Source organism: Manis javanica, chromosome 11, assembly GCF_040802235.1.
Source record: "Manis javanica isolate MJ-LG chromosome 11, MJ_LKY, whole genome shotgun sequence".
Taxonomy (NCBI): Eukaryota; Metazoa; Chordata; class Mammalia; order Pholidota; family Manidae; genus Manis; species Manis javanica.
The window spans coordinates 113,331,080-113,343,697 of record NC_133166.1 but is presented as its reverse complement, the minus strand read 5'-3'; the positions used below and the strand labels follow the sequence as shown (position 1 = coordinate 113,343,697).

Genomic DNA, 12,618 nt, shown 5'->3' with positions numbered 1-12,618 from the left:
ATGCCATTCATACCTGCTGCAACCTGGAGGCTCTGGAAAGCAGCTCTGAAAGTCTCAGCCCATGACGCGATCTCTACGGCACCCAAATCCCCGTATTGTTTTTTTAATATTTTGGTGTGATTAATATACACTTACATGAGCAACACTGTGGTTACTAGATTGTCCCCATTATCGAGTCCCCCCCACATACCCCATTACAGTCACTGTCCATCAGCATAGTAAGATGCTCTGGAACCACTGCTTGTCTTCTCTGTGATGTGCTGCCCTCCCCATGCCCCCCCACATTAGTGTGCTAATCATAATGCCCATTTCTCCCCTTATCCCTCCCTTCCCACCCATCCCCCACAGACCCTTTCCCTTTGGTAACTGTTAGTCAATTCTTGGGTTCTGTGAATCTGCTGCTGTTAGGCTCCTTCAGTTTTTGCTTTGTTCTTAGACTCCAAAGATGAGTGAAATCATTTGGTACTTGTCTTTCTCCGCCTGGCTTATTTCACTGAGCATAATACCCTCCAGCTCCATCCATGTTGCTGCAAATGGTAGGATTTGTTACCTGCCACTTGAGGAGTATCAGACCCTTAGTTATCATCCCAGGTTGCTGTGGGGCTTGATGTAAGTCCCTTTTATGTATTTTATTTTTTATTTTTATTAAGGTATTATTGATAGACACTCTTATAACGGTTTCACATGAAAAACTGTGGTTACTACATTCACCCATATTATCGAGCCCCCCCATACCCCACTGCAGTCACTGTCCATCAGTGTAGTAAGATGCCACAGAGTCACTATTTGCTTCTCTGTGCTACACTGTCTTCCCTGTGATCCCCCCCACACCATGTGTGTCAATCATAATACCCCTCAATCCCCTTCTCCCTCCGAACCCACCCGCACTCCCCCACCCCTCCCCTTTAGTGACCGCTAGTCCCTTGGAGTCTGTGAATCTGCTGCTGTTTTGTTCCTTCAGTTTTGCTTTGCTGTTACACTCCACAAATGAGGGAAATCATTTGGCACTTGTCTTTATCCAGCTGGCTTATTTCACTGAGCACAATACCCTCCAGCTCCATCCATGTTGCTGCAAATGGTAGGATTTGTTTGTTTCTTATGGCTGAATAATATTCCATGGTGTATATGTACCACATAGAAGAAACTTCATTTAAAATAAACTTCGGAGGACTTTCTATACCAGAGATTGAGCGGACAGGCTCTGTGGTTCTGCGTATTGTTCAGGGGCAGTGGAAGAAGCAGTTCCCGCGGGCAGATCGCGAGGGGCCAGTGGGGGTCAGGCTAAAGCTGTTACCTGAGTATAATCCGCAAGGCCACAGAGAATGTCTTGCTTCAGAAGTAGCAAAATGACAGATTGTAGAAAGTGATATGAAGGCAATGAACAGTTTGAGAGGGAGTGTAAGTCCGGGGAGAGGAAATCCTGGGGAAAAATACCTCTAAAAACCTAAGTCAGTCAGAGAAATAAAGTTTAAAACCCGTTTATTGCTTACAAACTGCAGTCCAGGGCCGGCTCTCCCCGCTGCTCTGGCAGAAGCAAGCAGGCCAGCAGCCAGCGCCTCCCCTTAAACTCTCAGGTTCAGACACGTCCTTGGTTGCCCAGGCAATTACCCGTTGACATGGAGATGCACTTCTCTCCACTCCTGAGGTTATGCAAATGCACTAAAGCCGGCGAGATACTCTGGAAATGCTACAATTTTACCCTCAGGGAGTTAGAGAGATAGTGTTTCTAGTAACAATCAGTTACTAGAAAGAGTGGCGTGGAAAGGCCTCCCTAAGGTGACTTGAAGTGGGAGAATGAACAACCCCAGCATTCCAGGGAGCAGCTAGTTGGAAGTCTCAAGGCAGGAAAGACCTTGGCATATTCTAGGACAATGGCTTTCTTTCTTTTTTAACCACAGTATACGGGATTCAGAAAAACACATTTTACCCTGCATTACACACGCATCTAAAACAAAGGTGTCGTGAAATTCTTCATAAATTGCTGAGATGCACTCTGGTATTTTCGTCAACATCAGATTCATTGAGATATAATTTACACACAGTGAACTGCATTCTTTTGAGGTGCACAGTTTTCTGTTTTTGACAAGTGTATACAATAGGATACATCGCCACGATCAAGTCAGAGAACATTCCATTTCCCTCAATACTCCTCTGCTCCTTTGCAGTGAACTCCCTCCCCAGTGTGAAATTACTGGTCAATAGTGATCTGATTTCTGCCCCTACAGATTTTTTAAATAGTTTTCCTTGATGTGTTTGTCTAGAGGCTTATTGATTTTAATGATCTTTTCAAAGAACGCAATTTGGCTTGATTTTTCTTTATTGTTCTTCTCAATTTAATTGATTCCTGCTCTTTTTTTATTCCCTTCCTTACTCATTTTGGATTTAATTAGCTTTTCTTTTTCTGGTTTCTTAAGGCAGAAGATTAGCTTTCTGATTTGAATCTTCTCTTATTTCTGGTTTAATGTTTAAGTTTCTGTTCAAGCACCACTTTGGCTGCATCCCGTAAATTGTGGAATGTTGTGATTTCATTTTAGTTCAATTCAAAACATTTTCCAATTTCCATTGTGACTTCCTCTTTGATCCATGGGTTACTTAGAAGTGTGTTGTTTAATTTGCAAATATTTGTGAGTTTTTTCAGGTATCATTCTGTTATTGATTTCCAATTTAATTCAGCTGTGGTCAGGGAACATGCCTTCCATGCTTTCAATTATTCTAAATTTGCTAAGGGCTGTGTTATAACCCAGAATATGATCTGTCTTGATGAGCTCCCGTATACTTCCGAACAGAATGCTGCTCTTCCACTGTTGAGTGAGATGTTCTCTAGAAGTCAGGTGAAATGCACTGATAGTGTGTTCAGGTGTTTCTGTCTTTGCTGATTTCCTGTCTACTTGCGTTACCCATTCCTGAGACAGGAGTATGAAAGTATCTGACTGTAATCGTGGATGTATCTCTTTTGCCTTTTAGTTCTGTAAGTTGTGTTATATGTATTTTGAGGCTGTGTTCAGCATGAACACTTGGGGCCGTCATGTCTTATTCGAGAATTGATTCCTTTGTTGCTGTGCCCTCTCATCCCGGGTAACACTCCTTATTGTGAAGTCTAGTTTGCTGATGTGAATGGAGTCCCTCTGCTTTCCTTTGATGAGTGTTTGCATAGTAAATCTTTTCGCATTTGCATCCTTTTCTTTTTAACTTAAATATGGCTTTATATTCGTATTTATTGAGAGCATATTTGGGTCTTCCTTTTATTTTTGTATTTTGTAAGTTCAAAAATAAAACAGTTAACCCACAGAATGAGTGAAAATATTCCCAATACATATAGGCAACAAAAGACCAATAAGGAAATAATGAAGAATTTCTACTAATCAACAGAAGACAGAAAACACAATAAAAAATGAGCAAAAAACTTGGAGAGACACTTCATGAAGGATGACATTCAAGTGGCCAATACATCGATGAAAATGTACTCAGTTTCATTAGTCATCAGAGAGATGTTTACTAAAACCACAATGCAATACCACCACATGTCCCCAGAATGACTGATATGAAAAACATCACCAGCAGCAAGAGTTGGCCAGGATGTGGAGCAACTGGAACTCTTTTACACCGTTGGTGGGAATGCAAATTGGTGAATCACTTTGGAAGATTGTCTGGCAATGTCCAAACTGAGCATACATGAATCCCATGGCCAAGCAATTCCATTCTGAGGTATATATATCCCACAGAAATACATATATAATGTCGAGCAAAAACATTCACTAAAATGTTTATAGCTGCACCAGTAGAAGCACCGCAGTGGCTCCAGACCGGAAACCGTACGGACGCCATTAACAGGAGAACAGGTGAATCGTGGCGTATTCTCACTACGGGGTATCACGGAATGAAACCGGGTGGACCACGACTCTGCAACCGCACACACACCATGGGTGAGTCTCACTGACATGACACTGAATGGAGGAAGTCAGACACGAAGGATGACACACTGTGTGGCTCTTATTTGTATAAAATACAAAATAGTGGATGTTAATCTATGATGTCAGAGTCAGGAGGGTCTCACCCTTGGGGACAGTGATTGGATGGGGGTCCATGGGGCTGTCTGATAAGAATATACTGTAACTGTCCCCTGATCTGAGTGGTAGTTGCAAAGTTGTGCTCACACTGTGAAAAAAAGTCAAGCAGTATATTTATGATATGTGCACTTTGGGTATGTATGTTCTACGTCAATCAAAAATGTTAAGGAAGAAGCAAAAACAAAAAAATCCCATTATTTTTTGAGACTTTCACAAAAAACAACAGGTCGCTGATCCCTAGTTTCACCTCCATTCCTGTTTAGAGGTCCCGGTCTTTATTTTACTTGAGCTGTTTGTTTTGTTACTAATTTCATAGTTTTATTTATTGTTATCAAAGTTATTCATGCACACGGTGTAAAGGTCCAAACAGTTCTCTGGGGCTTGTTGTAGAAACCCCCTCCCCCAACCTCATCGGCTCTTGTCTCATCCCATCCGTCCAATACAGCTCACTTTGGTTGGATGGATAGTCGCTGTTCACTTGTTACGACTGCACAGGCGTGACTCGCTGCATAACCTCTCCGTTCCCCTTGATCTAATAAATGTCCTTTTGTGTACTGTTTGCATGTGCTTACCGTTCATTACTCTATAACCCCCAAATATTCCCCAGTTTGCTCACACACACTCAGTAGCCTGTCACGTACTCTGAATGACATCCCTTCTCTCAGTCCTCACCTGCTCCAGTGGGACCGGCTCCCCTCCAGCCCTGCTGAACAGCTGTGGGCTTCGGCACGCCCCTCACGGCCTTCCTGGGAGACCGCTCCCTCCTCTCCTGTGTTGGATCTCCTGTTTCATACGTACCAAGTCATCTTTATTTCCTTGTCCTGGTGGAGCAGGAAACCTCTTCTAAAAGTTTCCTGAGAAAAGGGGCATGGGAAGCAAAGCTTCGAGGTCTTGCATGTCTGAAAATGTATGTATGCCGTTCTCACACGTAAGTCATTGCTTAGTTGCTTACAGAGTCCTATATTGGAAAAATATTCCCTCAGAAATTTGAAGTCATTGCTTCACTGTGTTCTTTCCTCCAGTGGATGACATTCTAGCTCTTGATCTTGGCATAAAACCTGTTTTTCCTCTTAGTTCGGGTTCCCCAAGAGACCCTGAGACATGTGTGCACGTGGAGTCACTCAGTGGAGACACGCAGAGGGGAGCAGGGAAGGGATCAGGGGAGAGAAGGCGGTCACCATGCTGACTGTGACTGAGGGACTGAGCATGTCTAAGGCTTAGCTCTGCATAGAGATTTTGGGGAAATGGTGGCAAACATACATGTCAGAGTTCATGTGTGCGAGGGCAAGGAAACTGTGTTTGTGCACGTGACATCCTCACAGTCAGCGGCTGACAGCTGCTCCCAGGGAGGAGGGTAGTAATTCCCCAGCACTTCTGGCCTGCTATGAACCCCACAGAGCAGCCTTCCCTGGCTTTGGAGAGACTATCAGGCAAAAGAGAGCCAGATACTGGCAGTTAGACGTCAGCAGCAGTTCACTGAAGCGGGGCTGCCCAGGCCGTTAGCGGGGGGCGGGCAGTGATGTCTGCTGTGGCGACCTGGCTGGGCTGTTACTTGGGAACTCCCATCTGTATTCTTTTGTTTTTTCCTTTTGTCCATATTTTTCTGGACATCTCTTGTCTGGAGGGTTCCAGCCTGGCTGCCTGAGTTCTGAGCTCTCTGGTTCAAGGATTACCAGAAGATTAACCAGGGTTCCAGGGGAGGACCGGCTGGGAGTCTTGACATTCAGTGGGAGACTAAACTTTCACTTAATCTTCCTATTTCAGGATGACACCCTTGACTTCTGGGGTCCCCCTGACCAGAGACTCTATAATTGGTGCTTTTCATGGTATAAATTCTCAGACCTGTGCTGGTCGAGGCAGGGAAGTCACACACTTGCTCTCAGAGGAGAGGTATCGGGTTAAGTGGACTTTCAACCAAACATTCTGTTTTTAGCCCCATACTCACCTCCATAGGTGACTAGTGTCACTGATTCCTTTTGCAGCTTCTGTGATGTAAATCTGATTGCTTCTCTGCTTTCCCCAATCGGCTAAACTAGTCACAATTTACTTCTCAGATTTCGGAGTCCCAAACATGTTGCTGCTGCCGCCGCCGCCTCTAGTGTCTCCGCTCCGCCCCGTGTGGTGTCAGTGCGTGCCCTCATGAGGCGCCCTTACCTATACGTAGGGAATGGATGGTGAGGTCAGCAGGCCCAGGGGGCAGGGTTTGGACTCCACCTCTTTCGTGTTTTAGCTGTGGAGCTTTGGATGAGGTATCCAACCTCTTTTGGTCTGTGCTCCTTCATCATTAAAAAATGAGAATGCTGCTACCTACCTCAGAGGATTGCTCTGAGGAAAAAATGAGGACACATACAGGAAAGTACAAAACATATTGTTGAGCATAGGGTTGCGACTCAAAAATATCTTGGCTTCATTTTCCTGCATTTGGAGGTTGGGGAACTGGGGTGATGACTCAAGGAAGACAGCGAGGTAGACAGCAGGCTGGGCGGCTCAGGGGCAGTTTGGTTGGGCCACACCTCCACTGTCCTCTCTTTCATCCCTATTGCCATTGCCTTAGACCCTGCAGATACAAGATTTTAAAAACATGAACTTACTATCCTATATTCTGGTAACCCCTGTCCCTATGCCAATCACAAAAAAAGGGGGTTCTGGGTTTATTATCTCTAGAAATGAATGACCGTAGAACACCAATTATAAATGAGTCAAAATTTTTTCTTTGGGATGTTAAAATCCAAAGACTCGAGGCATGATAAAAAAAACAGCTTTGGAAGAATAATTCAAGAGTTGATTTTTTTCAACACTGTCACATATATACATAAACACTGATACATGTGTGCACAAACAGACACACACACTGACTCACATCTGCATGTACACATTCAAAGAACTAGATAAAAATTCACTAGACTTTGGAGTAGGTAAGTCGGGTGGAAGCTGGGAGCTGGAACAGGTAATGTATGGAGAAACTACTGATGTCCTTTGATCTCTGCCCTCAGAAACGAAGTGACTTCCCCCTTTTTTGGTTGTGGCATCAAGCTGCTTGTGAGGAGGTTAGGATTGTTTCAGCAGGAATATAAAGAGAAGAAAAGAGCTAATTATGCATTTATTATGCATCTACTGAAATTCAAAAGGATTTTCTAGCAATGCAATAGGCTTGAAATCTGGACTCTAAGGGAAGAATCATGTTCGCTTAGCTCCCGTTTAACATAATCAAGATCCAGATCTAGAGTCAACATTCTACTAAAGAAGGAGGTAATTCAATTTCTTGTCTAACATCCTCATCTGACTATAATGGTGATAATCACACCTACCGCAAAGGAATGCTTCTGAAAGGAACTCCGATGTTCTAATGTGGCAACTAGTGTCATGAGGTCAAGGATAGGATGTAAGAGGAACGAGAATCCTGCCCCTTCTTGGCGTGGGGATCGAAGAAGAGGAAAGCCGGGAGGAGTCAGGAGAGCAAAGCTGGAGTCATAGAGGCTTAACGTGGAATTGGGGAAACGGCTTCAAAAACATCTAGAAAATGGAAGAACTTTCCTAAATTGGCACAAACTTGTGTCTAATTTAGATGAGTGGGCAAATTAGGGTGACCTGGCAAGGAGGTAAGGCCTCCCCCTCTAGTCCTTCCCCAGGTAGGTACTGAGCTGAGCCATGGGCCTGGCATGGGGCACAGTGTGACAAGAAGATAACGAATGGACAGCATGTGGTTGGGACAGCTTGGGTCAGGGACTAGATGAAGGACGTGGTGGACATTTAGGGGGTCCACTGGGCTTTCCAGAACCACAGGGAGGTTGCTTCTGCTCGTAAGTAGCGATGAGATCAGACCCAGCCAAGGGAGACCCAAGAAATACTCCAGCTATTGAGATGAACCAAAGGCCAGCAGGGTGACTGTAACCAAATACACATTGACCCATAAGCACCCCTCCGGTGGCAGAACCCCCAGGAGGCAGAGGACCCAATGCAATGGGCCACCCTGGGCGTCCCTACCTAGTAAGCCACATTCCCCTCCCCGTTTGCAGGGCAAAGCTGCAAGGTCTGGGGACCTGCCTAGACTCAGGGCGCGCGCGAGGGTGGACACGCCCTCCCCACCTGGGTCCCACACGCTCACTAACAGCCCGGCCTGGAACCACAGTCTCTGGCTGGGCAGGAGGACAGCTGCCCTCCCCTGTCCTGCCTTGACACCAGTGACCTGGGTTCTGTCTGGCTGTGGCCACCCTCTCCTCAGCCTTGTGCGATGCAGGGGCCCCCACCGGCGCCTTGCAGGTGCGCGGCGTGGCCGGGGCGGGCGGCGGCGGGGGCAGGGGTCGGTGCGCAGCCGGGGCAGCGCGGGCGACTCACCTGCATGGACGCGGCCCCGCGGAGTCGGCAGCGGCTGGCGGCCCGGTGTGCGCCCGCCCTGACTTCCGCGTGGGGCTCGCCGCTCCCTCCCCGCCCCTGCCACCTGCTCCCGCCACGCCCCTGCCCTTCCCTGGCGCCTTCCGGGGACCCCTCCCGCCTCCGGAGGCCGTCGCCCCCACCGCGGGGACGCTTCCCGTTCATTGGGGGGGGGCTGCCTCAGTCCTCCTTGCTGACCCCAGGACCCCACCCTCATCAGCCCCCGAGGCCGATCCCCTAAGAGGAGAAACCGCGGCGGGAGGGCCGAGGGTGGGGCAGATGCCCAAGAACCCAGCCTTCTCCCGGCCTGAGCCTAGGCTTTGTGGGCCCGGTGGGGAGGGCAGCCTCGGGGTCCTTAGGGCGGGGGGCTGGCCCTGGGATGCAGGACCGAGGGGCGGCTTCACCGCTTCCTGTGGGTCAGCCGCAGACGGCTCCAGGCCCCCAGGGCGGGCCTGTCCTTTGGGAGACAGTAACTGCCCCCGGAGGAGGTTGGGGTGAAGCTGGGACTCGGGGCAGGAGCTCAGCTGGGCAAGGCACACGGAGACGCTGAGCTGCGTGTGGGGGCGTGGCCGGCAGGGAGGCGCCCCGACGTCACGGGGGTTAGGAGCTCCCCTAGTGTCGGGGGGCAGCACTACGCAGCCCATGCAAGCCTGGGTTGATCCGGAGTTGAAACGGGCCACCCCAGGCTCTCCCGGGATAGCATGGCCCCACCCACACTTCTGCTTGGGGGCCCCACGGCAGGCTGGGACAGGACCAGGGCCGACCTGCGAGGTGGCAGAGGCGGGAGGGGGGGGGGCGTCTGGCAGCACAGACCCTGTGCAACTCTGATGGAGCAAATGTGGACAAACACCGCCAAGGTGGAGGGACAGAAAACCGCCACAAACTGTAGTGGCTTCATTAAGTCTGTCTGTTTCTCGGGAGGCCACCGGTCCAGGAGGAGCGGCACTTTTTGCTCTGCCGTCTTGAGCACATGGGCTCACCACACGGCTCAGAATGGCTACTCAAGCACCAGGCATCCCAGCCGCCTTCGAGGCAGGAAGAGGAGAGGGAGGGAAGCGCGCCCCGCCCTTCACAGGGACGGCCGCCGGCCACACCTCGCTGCAGGGAGCCCGGGAAGTCCGGCTGCCCTCCTGAGGACGAAGGTCGGCAGGTCCCGGGGGCACTCAGCAGTCTGCTCCGGCCGGAGGGCCTCGTCGCTGTTAGTGCTCAGGAACCGGACTCCGCAAGGGCTTCTGGGCTTCAGCGAGTGGAACTCAAGGTCCACATGCCCACTGAGCTGCTGGACTCTCCGTCACGCCCCCGTCTCAGGATGCTCTGCGCTCACATCTTCACGGTGTTGGGCCGCTAGCCGTCGGGGATTGATGGGTCATCTCCCGTGTCTACCCAGCCGCTCTCTTTTTCAGTGTCTTTACTCACAGTCCCTAGGTTATTCCCACAGAAACACTGCTTCTCGCTCCCACCTTCCCCAGGTGCTAGGGAACCTGAGTTACATGGGGCCCTTGCTCCTCAACAGCTGCACCTGTGGCCCCCGGAGCAAAGGCAGCGCCTCTAACGCGGGCGGTTGTGGCGGGGGGTGGGGGCACTGGAGTCACTTCCCGACCCTCGGTGGGCGATGGGCAGTGAGGGCAGATTCTGCCTGGTCCCACCTGAAGAGAAGCCCCGTACAGCCCTTTCAGAACAAAGGTGAGCAATGAGAACCAAAAGCCTGCAAACTGGTCATACTTTGGTCCATTAATTTACTCTTTGGAAACTATCCTAAGAAAAAAAATCCAAAAGAATGCAAATATGTATAAATGTGGTCTTTGAGGCAAAAACTGTAAACCACCTAGATGTTCAGCACTGGGGACAGCATGGGCAGCCACGGAATACTCATGCTGATTGGGCTGCTCTTAAAAACGACCCTTTCGAAGAGTTTATGACAACGCAGGAAGATGCTCGTGTTACAATTGAAGTGAAAACACAGATTGCAAATATGCACTTTTACAAATCTCAACTAATTTAAAATGCATTAAAATACTGGAAGAGCACATTAAATATTTGATATTTATATTCGCTTAGTGATTTGAGCTGTGCATAGTAGAGTTCTTGTTTTCTTTTATTTGCTTTCTTTGAACTTTCTACAACAAACACACTTACTGCTATAAACTTTATTATTAGATTTACATTATTATCATGCTAAAGTCTTTCATTATGAATTTCATTTTCCCCAGACTCAGCCTTGCTCTGTGCGTGAGTCATGAGTGCATCTTGTGAAGAATATGCAGGCAGGGGGGCCGCCCCGCTGCCGCACAGCCGACCCTGCCCTGTCTCGGGCAGAGAACTTCAGCTGAGGCCCGTGTGGGCCTCCTGCTCTTCCCCTGTGGACCCTGGACCCTGCTCCCCTTTCCTTCTTCCTCAAGCCCCAGAGAACCCTGTCCCCTGTCCTCTTCCCTCTGAGGGCCAAGGTGCCGCAGGTGGCAGGCCCCTCACTTCCCACTGTCCCCAGGGTGCCTCAGGCCTCTTTGAACTGTGGGCTGGGGGCCACCTCGTGGAGCAGGTCAGGAGGACAAAGCCACTAGGCGTGCCCCAGGCGAATCGCACAGGCACGAGTGAGCACGGCTCGTCCCCACCCGGGATCTGACTTCCCAACCCCAGTGGCCTGGATGTGGCCCAAAGACGCTCTGATGTCTTGCTGAGGATGCTTCTCAGAGGAAGCACAGCCAGGTCACTGGGGCTTGGGGCCTGCTGAGTTCTCTCTGGACTGGTCCTGGGCACCCCCAGTCACCCTGGCTGACAGCACCTGTTTGGGGAGGCAGACCTCCCTGGCCTCAGGCCCCTGCAGGGTTGACCACTGTCCTACAATGGGCCTCTGCTCCTCGAGCCTGCCAGAAGCCGGTCCTTGCTTGTCACACCAGGGTAGCATTGTGTGGGGACCCAGGCCCCTCACCCCAGGGACACGTTTATCTCCCTGCTGCACCCCCAACACCTTCTGTGGCCTTACATTTTCACCAGTTCCTGTTTTCTGTCTTAAGGAGCTTAGAGCTGTTCGTGGCTGAGTTGGCAGTCCTGCTGTTTCCAATTCTTTCATCAACCCTAAGAAAACTCCAGGTAGCAGGTGTGCATGTGCAAGGGTGTTTTTTGTGATCTACTCACCTTTACAGATTTGCCACACCAGTGGGAAGAGCAGTCATTGTTCTTTACAAATTCACAACTTCCTGTCCCTTCCCTGCAAGGATATTTTTAGAAAGCATTTTTGCCAATATTTCCCCTACTTACCACCATGAATTCCCACAGGCCTAAGGAGACCTTGGGGTGTAGGCCAAGCCTCACCCACGTGAGCTTTGACCCAGGTCTGTGCAGTCTGGTCTGGAGGGACAGCAGCTTCCGTGTGTGGATAAAATGAACGTTCCTGTGGCCAGGATCCTCAACTGGCCCTGGCTGGCTTGCTCACTACACACGTGTGAGCAATACGTTGCTACTGACTCTACATAAAGAGCACTGCCTAGGGCTCTGGGTGATACGGTGGCACGGCTGCAAGGTGCAGGAGAGCAGATCAGAGAACTGGCGTGGTGGCAGCGCTGAGGACAGAGGCCCAGAGGACGGCTGTGCGGGATGACTGCGGGCAGAGAGGCCCAGAGGCAGAGACCGGCTTGCTTCCTGCAGACTCACGCTGAGTGATGGATATTAGCGATTGACCTGCCACCGTGGAAATAAAGTTGGGTATAACCCTTTCACCCCAAGAACACTCTACTGTCATTTCTTTGGTCACATTGAACCATAGTGAACTTGCCCGGGGCTGAAACCCATTGGCAAGATAATTGGTGACAGTCGGCAGGGTTCATTGGTGACAAAGGATAAAACAATAGATTGCCCAGCCAGGGAGGATTTCCAAGCCAGGCTCTCTCCCCCTAGACACAAAGGCTTTGCTTCTTGATGGAAAACTCTTCTACCCACTAGACCCTGACCAGGTATAGCCCCCACTACCTCGGCTTATACTTTGAGACACCCATTTCTCACTACTTCCACCTTCTTAGATGGTCATTTGGACATGGAATTGTTCATCATATGGCATCTACCATTTTTTAAGACCTTCCTATCTGCCAGGAAACTGCTAGGTCCTTTAATGTCTTAATTTTCACAAAGACACCGTGAGGGAGATACTAGGCCAACCCCCATTTTACAGATAATGGAACCAAGGCAC

At 49.6% G+C, this 12,618-nt stretch overlaps 1 long non-coding RNA gene across 2 annotated transcripts; it reads right to left on the bottom strand.

Moving 5' to 3' along the window:
* Positions 1-1,233: 1,233 nt before the first annotated feature.
* Positions 1,234-8,525, bottom strand: LOC140844544 (uncharacterized). Of its 2 annotated transcripts, XR_012123058.1 has the most exons (5): positions 8,403-8,525; positions 6,379-6,624; positions 6,013-6,221; positions 4,740-4,921; positions 3,748-3,944 (listed from the first exon to the last, which is right to left on the bottom strand). It is a non-coding gene; the product is annotated as an uncharacterized lncRNA (long non-coding RNA). The 2 variants fall into 2 exon arrangements; XR_012123057.1 differs by lacking the exon at positions 6,379-6,624 and having other exon boundaries at positions 1,234-3,944.
* Between the last annotated feature and the right edge of the window lie 4,093 nt (positions 8,526-12,618).